The sequence below is a fragment of the Monodon monoceros genome, unplaced genomic scaffold (genome assembly GCF_005190385.1).
Source record: "Monodon monoceros isolate NGI ecotype Baffin Bay Population unplaced genomic scaffold, NGI_Narwhal_1 Super_Scaffold_16, whole genome shotgun sequence".
NCBI lineage: Eukaryota > Metazoa > Chordata > Mammalia > Artiodactyla > Monodontidae > Monodon > Monodon monoceros.
The window spans coordinates 100,740,033-100,752,234 of NW_021703772.1; the positions used below are offsets into that span (position 1 = coordinate 100,740,033).

General features: G+C 40.2%; 1 protein-coding gene across 2 annotated transcripts in view; it reads left to right on the plus strand.

The window, feature by feature from the left end:
- Positions 1–11,337: 11,337 nt before the first annotated feature.
- Positions 11,338–12,202, plus strand: part of INSIG2 (insulin induced gene 2) — a 30,002-nt gene continuing 29,137 nt past the window's right edge. Inside the window, exon 1 of one of the 2 annotated variants that reach the window (XM_029225554.1) lies at positions 11,338–11,407. The gene's annotated coding sequence lies outside the window, so the exon portion shown is untranslated. Of the gene's footprint in view, positions 11,408–11,511; positions 11,532–12,202 lie in introns of those variants that run through there. The other variant, XM_029225555.1, reaches the window with a different exon arrangement.

Below are 12,202 nucleotides of genomic sequence, written 5' to 3' on the forward strand. Positions count from 1 at the left end.
ATTTATAGGGATGCTAAGAAAAGAAATTAAACATTTTCAAAGTTTAATTTTGGGCAGTAGAGTGGGGTAGGAGCAATGGAAGTGCTCCTAATAAACTGATTTGGGTTCAGAGGGTCTCCTCTGATGAATCCAAACAGAAAATAGACAAGCAGTCATGTTCAAAGACTAAACAGCCATGTAAGTCTGTAAGAAAGTTACATGTTAATGTCCAGAATGAAGGGAGCCATGTAAAACATATGAAGTCATCAAAAAGGACTTGTCCACTTATGTGGAGGACGAAAAGCAAGTGACAGATGCCTTTGCTGCATGATGCTTGGTCTCTGTTCGCTGGGCTCTGCTAATCTGGTATGATGTTTTAAAATCTTGTCTGCAAATCTTCTGACACTGCTCTTATTGAGAGGTGGAATCTACGTCTCCTCTCTCTGAATCTGGGCCAACCTTAGTGAGCAGTTGACCAACTGAGTATGGCAGAAGTGATACCCTGTGACTTAAAGGTGATGCAGCTGCTACCTGGTTGGATACACAGCAGTGAATAGCCGGAATACCTAGTGAGGATGTCAGACCCAAGCGTATCACCCTAAGGAAAGAACCCATTGGCTGAAGAGAAGCATTTCCCCTTGGGAGACCAAAGGGTTAGGAGCAAAGAGAAAAGTCAAAGTATGAGAACTATCAGGTCTCAGAAGGCAAGTAGAAGTGAAAAGTACAAACAAGTCACAGAGTCAGGCTGAAAACAGGTCAGACTGTCGAGTGCAAGCACTCAGGGTGAAGTTATGAACAATACAAATGTATGTGGCTCAGGACTGAGGTGGTGAGTCACAGATGGCCCAGAAAGGTGCCCATGATTTAAGGAGCCCGGTAGACCCAGACATTTACAGTGTTAAAAGAGAAAAGGAAGAAAACAGCACTGCTTATCTGCTTTAATTTCTACGTTTTCTCCAGCTGAAAGACTGTCAGACACGGAAGGAATGTGTAAGAATCTGTAGGTGCTGGCTGTTCAAAATGCATAGACATTTCATGACATTCATGATGAGGTGCATTTCTTAGACACTGAAAGGACTTTGGGATAAAACAGAGGAATTCCTGTCAATAATTTTTGAAGAATCCTGAGAATTAGGGAAGACTGAAAATGCACAATGTCTTCTTCTCAAAACAGAGGTGAATCCTGTGAACTCCGGAGATGGGCTTGACATCTGAGACCAATTATTAAGGAGATGATTTGTAAGCCTTTGGCAAAGAAAAACAGCATAAATTAGTGAGGATGAAGTGCTTAGCTTGAATTTCTACATGAACTTACCAACCTCTAACGATAGCACTCTGAATGTGAGTTGGGTGTACAGTAGGCAGAGTTCTTTCTGATGAATGGATTTATGTCAACTAAAAGGCAGGGCTCTCTGTAGAGCCCACCACAGGCCTCTGGCCTTGGCGCTGTACTACACAAATTGTTTACTAAGGACTTGGAATAAGATTATGATAGCATGATGGCATGCAGATACAGGCTGTAGGTAACACAAAGCTGAAAGGCATTATGTTAAATGGTGGAATTTGTACCCCAGAGATCTTTATAGGTAGTAACTATGAACATGGTTTAAGAAGAAGAAATTCAACCCTTTTGAATTATAAACCCTTTTGTTTAGGCATCCACCCCTCACCGTCAACGCACAAGGTGGAAACATCCAAAACAGCCCCAATTCTACTCACAACTATAAAAGAAAAAGATAAAGAAAATGTGGTTTGTGCACATGGAAAGGATTTAAAAGTTGCTTAAATTTAACAACTCCATACAACTTAATAGTGGGGTGTAGCTGCCAAAAAATGCTCCTGTGATAGCACATTGTGTTAAAAGAAGCATCCAAAACAAGGGATGTGAGGATGCAACTCTGGTGTTTGTTCTGGAAGTAGCCCTATGGCAGGTAACTTGACAGACTGAAGTATGTTCAGAAGAAAGCAACAGTTATAGAAGGGGGCAGAGAAACTGTGCTATGGAAAATGAGTAAAGAAACAATATATTAAGCCAGGACAAGAATCTGTGGGGAGCGTGGAATGGGAGGAGAATTGAACAATTTAAAAGCTGTCGCGTGGAATGGAATCAAGAGGTGGGAGCCATAAAGAAGCCGAGTCCAGTTGTACCCCAGGAGGAACTCTCTCAGACCTGGAGCTGTGTGTGCAAAGATGAAGAGGTGAGAAAGTCCCAGTCCTGGAGCCATTCAATAGAAATAAGGCCATTTGTCAAGATGTATATCAAAGTCATTAATTATAATACCCACAAAACTAGGATCTTTTATGACTTTATCAGATATATTCCTGACAACAGGAAGTATTGGGTTGGCCAAAAAGTTTGTTCGGGTTTTCCGTACTGTCTTATGGAAAAATCCGAACGAACTTTTGGGCCAAGCCAGTGCTTTAATGTTGAGGAAATGGAGGCTCAGAGAAGTCAAGCAACTGGCCAAAGAATACCCAGCTGGTGATAGAGAGCAGAGACCAGAATGTAGATATGCCTCCTTCTAAAGAGTGCTCACGCTTTTCCACTAGTGCAGGCTTCCTCAAAGAAAACTGAGCTCTAGCAGAGGACCAATCTTTAAAATCACAGAGGAGCTATGAGATCTACTGGAGCTAAGGTGTCCAATAAACCCTCTGAGAATATTAAGCATCACCAGGACTCTCCAGGCCATCACTGAGCAACATATACTATTTCTCAGTTTGGAATGTCTTTTCTACTGATGGTTCTGTCATACTAAAATTAATTTTATGAATCTAAGATCTGTTTCTGAAAAGTCTTAAGTTCTTTTAATTTTCTGTCATCATTATTAACGCATTAATTCCTAGCCTTAAGAAAAAAGCAGTGCTTCTCAAATTCCAAAGGAACTGAATTTAATTTTATTTTTAATTTTATTTTTTAATTTTTTATTTTTTTTCAGTACGCGGCCTCTCACTGTTGTGGCCTCTCCCGTTGCAGAGCACAGGCTCCAGACACGCAGGCTCAGCGGCCATGGCTCACAGGCCCGGACCGGGGCACGAACCCGTGTCCCCTGCATCGGCAGGTGGCCCCTCAACCACTGCGCCACCAGGGAAGTCCTAATTTTTAAAATTAAAACAATTTATCAAAGTATAGTTGATTTATCACATTGTGTTAGTTTCAGGTGTACAGAAAGTGATTCAGTTATATATATATATTTTTTTTTCAGATTATTTTCAATTATAGGTTATTACAAGATGGTAAATATAGTTCCCTGTGCTATACAGTAAATCCTTGTTGCTTTTCTATTTTATGTATAGTACTTTGTGTCTGTTAATCCCATACTCCTAATTTATCCCTCTCCTCCCTTTCCCCTTTGAATTTAAAATCGTTTCAAATAATTTATTTCTATGGAAAATTATTTTGATAGTTCCTGTTTTGGGGAAATCTAAATCCCAAAAGAAATCTAAATTCAAGCCCTTGAATTTCTATAGGTGTGTTTTATGTCTATTACATCACCTACCTTATACATATGTCTTTTGGGAAATTTTCAACTATTTAATCATTTGTGTCCTCCATCTGTTATCAGTGAAAGTCCTCTGCTTTTATATATATGTAACTGGCAAGTCAGAGGAAATTCTCTGCTACATTTTTCAGCCCCTTATAAAAGTAATATACACTTTTAGACAACTGTGAGTCTAGCTTAAGTTCAATAAGAGCTTAGAATACACACATTGCCTTCGGGAGAGTGAAAGCTGTATAAGCCCCTCATGTGTGATTCAGTTTGAATGAAGGAGTGTTGCAGAGCTGAAACGACAGTGTGGTGAATTAGCAGGAGAGAAATCCCTTAGAAAGCACCTTGTTATGTTTTTTGACCTCAAATTGTATGGGCCCTTGTAATAATTAATAGCTAGTGTCGCCTCTTCTTTCTTGGTCTCTATCATTGCCTCTCTGACAAATAGTTTATAGTCTATAATCTTTCCAGTTGTCTTCTCACCCTGATGTTTTATACCTCAGTGACTTTGTCTCAGAGTTGTATTTTGCATTTGCTTGCTCATCCATGGTGACCTTGTTTGGGCTTTGTTTAGTTTATTTGTTGCCTGATGGTACATACCAAGCCTTACAGGGACTATTTGACTTTATATACATTGACTAAAGTCAATTTATTGACTTTAGTCATCACTGCTTCCTAACAGACCCGGAAAACGCCCTGAAAGGGTTACACCAAGACCAGTACTAAATGGTGAATACCCTTCTCATTGCCCTCTTCTTTCAGAATATTGGAGGTTCAACCTGTATGTTCCCCATCCTGCCCCCCTCTTTGACCACATTTTTTTTTTTTTCTGTAGCCAGCATTGATTATCACATCACTAATCATCACGGATTGAAGCAGTGCAAGCATGAGAATTCAGGTTAGTTTGCTGGCTTGTGACTAGATTGATTTATAAGCACCTCTGTCATTCCTCTTTTCTTCCAGTTTGTTTGAATGTGGTATAGAGCTAGCCACCAATTTTTAAAAAATTACAGTTAAGCTAAGGTCAGTAATTGCAGTAGACATTTAATGAGTTTACATGCAAGAAGATAAGCATCCCTATTATGAAATCACCTCACATTTGTAACTATTATCGAATAGTGGGTGACCTCAGTGTACAGAGTTATGAAATGATAAATAACTTATATTGAATATTCTGGGCATATTATTAAGAAAATGTATAAAAGCTTTACTTACAAATATACCAAGAATTATCTATTACTGTCTCAGAGTCTGTTAAGCTAATACAGTAGAAAAAATGTCTTTTACATGATCTAAAAGATGTAAAGCATGGTCCTGAGATCAAGATGAATTTCTATTTAAAAATAAAAAAAGAGCACAGGATTAGGAATCAAAGATCTGATTGCTCTTCTGTCCCAGCTAATAATAAACCCTGGGCAAGTCCTTTCCCTCTGTGAGCCTCCCAGTCTCCTCCCAGCGCTGACAAAGGATGTAAGAAGATCCTGAAACAGTCTCACAAAGAGAACAGACTTTTGGCTGGGGTGTGGGGAGGAGGGGAGGGGAGGGAAGGAGTGGGAGTGTGGGATGAGCAGGTGCACACTAGTATATAGAGGATGGATACACAACAAGGTCCTCTAGTAGAGCACAGGGAACTCTATGCAATATCCTGGGATAAAACATAATGGAAAAGAATATGAAAAAGAATAGATATACGTATGTAACTGAGTCACTTTGCTGTCCAGAAGAAACTAACACAGTACTGTCAATCAACTGTACTTCCATAAAATAAAAAAAATAAAAAAAAGAAGAGCCTGCACTCAGAGTAGAGAAAAAGCCCGCTTTCCCTGGCAGAGCCTCCTGCATTCCCGCGGCCAGCTGCCCCAGGCTCTTTTGGCCCCAGCAATTAGGCTGTGTGTCCACCAAGAGTTCATTGTGATTGTTATCAGTTGTGTTATTGAAATTACATAAAGTAATACAAAATTTGTAATTTGATGAAATGAAAATATGAAAAGGGTGGTTTTTGTTTCCTATGACAAATAAGTTGAAAGCTCTGGATACTTGGTTAAGGTGAGTGTTACTAAAGAAACTTCTAGATGTATTAGATGTGGGCTTGGTATTTGGAAAAGACTGGAAGAACATCTAGAAGGGTTCAGTTCACAGGCATTTTGGACCCTATCGTTCTAAGACCACTTTAAACAAAACTAAAGACAGGGAGTTTTTGTATTCACTGGGGTGGAGCGAATTTGGAATATGCAAATTTGCCTGAACGCCAGCTTCTGGCTACATTTCCACAGGTACTTATTTCATACCTTTGAATTTCCCAATGCTCATTTCCGCCTGTGGGTGGGGTGTGGGATTACTTCACATGGTCAAAGGTGCTGTTCTTTGGGGTCCTGCCTTTTCAATTTGAGGTCTCTGACGCCAAAAGTTCGCAGCCAAGATGTTACATTGTCTCTTGTCTGAAAAGTCTGACAAAACAGAATTTCAGTTTTTCCCAATCAGCAAATAATTTTAGGGCAAGAGTGGCTTCCTTGCTCTGCTTACTTTCCTGGGGTCCCATTTCCCCTTAGATTTTAGCCTGCTAATCCCTCTTTGTCTTTTCGGATGTTTGACGCTTTCAAGGTCCTACTTAAAATACATTCCAACAAACACTGTTTCCAGCGGGAGGCTTTTTCTTTATAACCTGGCCCACGTTAATGTGCTATATAGACTTTCTACAGGTCACCTACTCATGATTCTTGCTGAGAAACCAAACTGCCTTCTGAAATTGGCACGTCCCTCTGGAAGAGGCTGGTGCCAAGTCTGAAAGCTTAGAATGCCATAACTCAAACTTTTTCCTAAAGTAAAACTAAAACCACTGGGCTCCTTTGCATTATATATTCTGTCTCCAACATGCTAAAAGAACTGATAAATTTTAGATGGACAAATTGGTGGATAATGATTTTGCCTCTATTTCTTGATTTTTTTTCTTACCTTGTCAGTATTTTGAGGCACTTAAATTTACATAAATCATCTAATCAGTGCTTCCCAGTAAAACTTCATGTGATGATAGAAGTGTCCTATAATCTGCTCTGTCCATCACGTGGGTTATTGCACTCTTGAGATGTGGCTAGTGTAATTGAGGACCTGAATTTTTATTTTATTTTGATTAATTTAAATAGATGCATGTGTCTAGTGCCTGCTGTATTAGACAGTACAGATTCTAAGACAAATTTCTTTCTGCTCCTTCAGGATAAACACTTGTTATATAAGAAGGCTATATAAAAATAGTTTTCTGATCACAGTCTTCTCTCCAGATGCTACGTAGTTCATGAAACCAAAATAGTAGCAACCACTATTGACATAAAACAAATAACACACACAACAAAATTTTAATTAACCCAAGAAATATTTATTGAACTCATATTACAATACAAACCAGGCACCACCCTAGGCACTGAAAAGTGTGCCATATGCCCTAAGAGCCTGCCTTCTATGTAGATGATTATGGATTGATTGATGACAGAGGATTTTATAAGCAGCTTTCACTGTAAAACGCAACTTCATTACTTCAACTTCCCCTAAACATATTAGAGAGGGATGTTTGACAGGATGTAAACATAGCCAACCACTAGCTCTGTGAGATGCTCCAAAGGGGGGAAAAAACAAATGTTTCATGGAACAAATTGTGTCCTGGAATGTTACAGGGTCTCAAAATTCCCATATTGACAATATCTGTTTAATTTTTTCTAATCCAATGCTTACTAAATATGAGCACAGAATCCTATTTTTCTCCACAAATTCCTGTTAATATTAATTCTAAGGAATACATTTTGGGAATTGGAGAGTTATGCTAAGGAATTTTACAAGGCATAAATAAGCAAAAACTCTGGATAACCTATGAAAGCTTTTTTCAAAGTAGCATTTGCAGCTCTTTAGAGGACATGAGTACATTCTCAGTGGTCCATAAATTTACTGGAGAATTTTTAAATGATGTGATTTTAATTACATGATAACCTTCAAATATTAATACAAGCATGTTGCGAATCATGTTGATAAACACGTTCTAGCAGAGCACTGCTACATGATTTCTCTTAAGATTGGATTCTAATTGTCTTACATTGATTAAAAAACAACAGAGATGGATTTAAATTATCATTTGCTCTAAATGAAGGCCAAATAATGGTAGAGTAGACTGTACAAATAAAGGTTTAATAAAGAGAAGTAGTGAAAGAATTGGGCCATCACGTGATAAACAGTAATAAGAGCGTGTTTTATCTCAAAATAATTCATTCTGTAGCAACTACTTCAGTCTTTATTGAAATGCTTCAGTTTCAAAAAACACCTTTCACATTACTATAATTTGAAGCTTACTTATTTTATGCTTTTGTTCATATTTATTTTGCAAATGTTTTGGTTTATAGAAGTAGGAGTTAAGTCTAAGGATCTTCTACCTAGTTTTATGTTTAGAACATTATAATTTTTGTAGGTTTGAGTAATATTATCAAAATGATTGAAGTCAAAACTAGGGTTACATACAAATTATTTATGTGTGAAAACACTGTTGTAGGATATTTCTGTTACAGTTCCGAATGCATCATATAGCATTCTTAACTATTTAGCCAATATTTAAAATTGGTTTGCATTCCATGGTTATGCATCATCTGTTAAATTTGCTGTGTGCCCAGGGAAGGTCTGGAAAGTATTAAAATCTCATCATAGATAATCATGAGTTGACTGTGTTTAATATCACTGCAGATAAAAATAGCTTTATTGAACTATTCAAATACAGCAAGGTCAGGTTTTGTGGATTTTTTTCCTCTCGATCTCTATTGTCTTTTAAAAAAAATTCCATACACAGCATACACACTATGCAAGGCATGCCTTCAACTACCACCTGGAGGTCAAGGATTCCAGATCTCTATTTCTATCCGTTTGCTCACTTGAATTCCAGATGCACATTTCCAGTACTCTATTCGACATTTTTACCTAAATGCTCAACAAGTATTTCAAACTCGTTCAACCCCAGATTCAATTCCTGTGTTCTTGTTCTAGATCAGTGGTGTTCACTTCCACTCTGTCCATCAAACTCAAAACTCTGAAGTCATCTTCCACTTCTTTCTTTTCCTCACCCTCATGTCAGCGGTCGGCAAGTCCTGCCAATTCTCTTTGAACCCTCACCATTGCCTTAGTTCAGGCTTGTACCACCTCTCAGATGATGATTGCAATAGCTGCCTACGTAGATCCCCTGATGCACCAGTTACCTTCAGTGCCAATCTAGCTTAAAATAGGAAGAACATATCTGATCTCAATGACAGTCCTCAGTTGACTTGCTTCCGCCTACATGAGCTGGCCTAGCTTCATTTACTGAGACTTCTGCCTTAAAAGGCTGTGAATTCAATGAAGGCAAGGGCTCTGTCTTGTTCATTTTTATTTCTCAGTGTTTTACAAAGTTTTTAGCATGCAACTGGTGCTACATGTCGTTGAATGTTGACAGGGCACTAGTGAGTGGCTAAAAGCACAGGTTGTAGAATCAGACAGATCTAGATTTAATTTCTCTCCTCTGCCACTTAGTTGCCAAGTGACCCTGGGCAAATTAACTTTAAGACAGTGATTCTCAACTCTGGCTTCATATTAGGATTACACAAGGGATTTATTAAAAGGTCCCAGGCCCCCTGTCAGTCCAATCAAATCAGAATATATGGAGGGTGATGCTCAGGCACTAGAAATTGTAATAGATCCACGGGTGATCTTAAAATGCAGCCAGGGTGAGAATCGCTGCTCTTAGCCTTAATTTCTCATCTACTATATAGTAACTGTTTTGAAGGGGTTTTGAGCATGTGAAATGAAATGGAATTTAGCATAGTGCCTGGCACATAGTAAGTCATGAAATTAACACACAACCTCAATATGTAACCTCCTTCTCAATGGCTACCCAGTATCTGCTTTGCCTTCCTTTCAGTTCCTGGAATGTACCAAGATTTTGCAGCTTTAGTGCCTTCACACTTGCTCTTCACCCTGCTCTTAGAAGATCTCTATCTTCAAGTCACACCTGAAGTCATACCCAGTCCCCTTTCACAGTATGGAGATGTTCATCATCTTTGTAGCACTTGTCTCAATTTGAAATTATACACTAATTTAACTATTTACTGTGTGTTTCCCCAGCTGTACTGCAAACTTCACAAGGCAGAAAAGGTTTTTTCCTCCTGAGGTCCAGGGCCAAGTGCCTGGGATGTGCATGACGTTCAGGTGATAGTTGTTGAGGGATGAATGGATTAACAAATGATCCATCCTGTAATCTCAAAAAGGCAAAAATCCTTGACTTTTTGTGTCCCACAACTATATGTATTCCTACATCAAAACACCACCAAAACTAGTACTAGAGTCTCTAGTGTTTTGGGTTCTAGGTACTGACTAGGAAAACTCCAGATGCTTTTAATTTGGGAAAGGCTTCCAAGTCCAAGGTTCTTAGAGGCTTAGTCATCAACCCTTGGACAATCATTAATGTTAGTCTAACAATATCTCACTTCAACAAGGCAAATAAACTTTTGTGGGTGTTTGTGTTAGCTAAGTAAAAAGGTTTTTGTTTTCTAGTTTACCTTTTGTCCCACTCAGTTGGGAAACCAAACAATATGTAAGGTTAACGGAAAAAACTTTTCTGAAGTCACAGAATTAGCAAATCATTGATACTTTTGCCTATGAAGAGAATCTTAGAAATAATCTAGACCAATCCTTCATTTTACAAATGGAAACAAAAAAGCCTAGAGAAATCAATTTATTGGACATGATTATGCACTTACTGTCACAGCGCCAGGTTTCAATCCTTCACCAGTGTTCTCTCAGCCATATTACACTAGCTTCAAAGTAACCCAGTTATTCTGATTTCTCAGCATTCTTCATCAATTTATACTCTGGCATCAAGTAATTTGTGATTTTCATGTTTCCATGATAATAACAAATATCTAGTCCAAATTCATGAGTGTGACATTCAGATCTCATGTCTCAATACATCTGTCTACGCTCCAGGCTCCACCATCTATTTCATGTTTTTCCATCTCTGAGCTCCCAGAGAATGCACAGCTTCATCACATCTGCCTCCTTATCATGCATGAAAACTGTTGCCAAACTTAATCAGAAGACAGTGGCTCTCTGTATTTCTCCTGAGGACTTTGTATTCTGCCTCATACTGAAGTAGGAATGACTGTGTTGGATGGAAGAACCTTAGGAACTGGGGGCCACACAGTTCTTGCTTTTTAGGTCTTGTCCCTCCTTGCAATCAGTAAATACTTAAACTAAAACAAAGGTCTCTCCAGGCTAAAATCTTCCATAAGGATTTCATTGAAGGCAATTTTTAAGTGTTTGAAAAAGCTGGGTTAGAGGAGGCAAGACCTGGATGAACAGGACTCATGTTGCTTTAAAGAGAGCAATGATGTCAGGACATTTTGAAGTTATTGTCTCTTTTCTGGGTTCTTTTCTGGGTGCTCTTCTCCTTTCTTTTTAAAATTCCTCCTCCATTCAGTATAATCCACCCACATCCCTTTTTTTCCTGGTAGTGTGAAAATCTACAGGAAACAAATTTAAAACCTTTAGGAAACATTAGAGAAAACAAGAAAGGCCATACAAATACTTGCTTTGATGCATTTTGTTGCAAATTTAATATCTCCTTCAATTTTCATTAATAAATGTACCAGTAAAACCGACGACTGCCCGGTCAGCAAACAGCGGATCTACCAGCCTTTCACCACTCGACAGCCCACGCCTACAGCCGGCCGCTACCCTCGCGGAGACCGGAAGTTCTTTTGCCCCGGCTCGCGGGCCCACTACCTGGCGCCGGTGGGAACCGGAAGTTGTTCTGCCCCGATCGTCCGAGCGTGTCCGCGTCGGCCGCACAGGCGCAGTGGAGCTCGGGAGGAGTTGTGGGAGGGGAGGAGGAAGCGGCGGAGGGGCGTGGGGGCCGGTCCCAGAAGATGGCGGAGGCGGGGGTGAGTTGGGATTCCCCGGGGAAGCGCGGTGGACTTGGTGCTGAGGGAAGGGGCCTGAGGAAGGTGGTGGCCCTCGGGAAGAGGAACCGCTTGCGTTTTTGCAGCCTGGGAACCCTGCTGGCAAGTACGAGGAGCCAGGACCACAGATGGGGCCTGAAGGGCGAGGGGCTCTGCTTAACCTGGAGAAGGGTCGGCGAGATCCGGAAGGGGACACCTGGGTCGGGGAGAGGGTCTAGGAGAGGCCGAGGCTCCCCGGACAGTGGAAGAGTGTCCGAGCGGAAAGAAGGCTGGAGGACGGCGGGAAGGGCGACCCCGGAGATCTGATGGGGTGGAGGTCGGCGGGCTGTCAAGCATAGAGCTGTCAGGACTCGGCAGGCTCGTAGCCAGGGAGACCAGACTCAGGCTTGGGAGGGGGAAGGATCCGAAAAGGTAGGTATTGTAGAATGCTTAGAATCCGCCAAAAGGTATGTTGATATTGGGTTGAGGAGTGGGGCTTCGGCATTTTGGATTGGAATTGGAAACCTCTGGAGTAGGTGTATGGTAAAGACAAAGATAACTCTTTTCAGGACCTAGAAGTCGGTTGGTGATAGTTTCTGGGATTTTAGGGTTGGTCAGTGGGGATTGGCAATCTGGTAGAGGAAAGCAGTGTGGATAAAACTTAAGTGATAGTGATCCATGTCCAGTTAGCATTGGCAGAAAGTTAGTGAAGTATGGCGTTAGCTAGGTAGTCTAGGGAAATATACCAGGGAGAGCTGACTATTTTGTAGGATTATTGAGAAAATGCTTCAAGAAGGA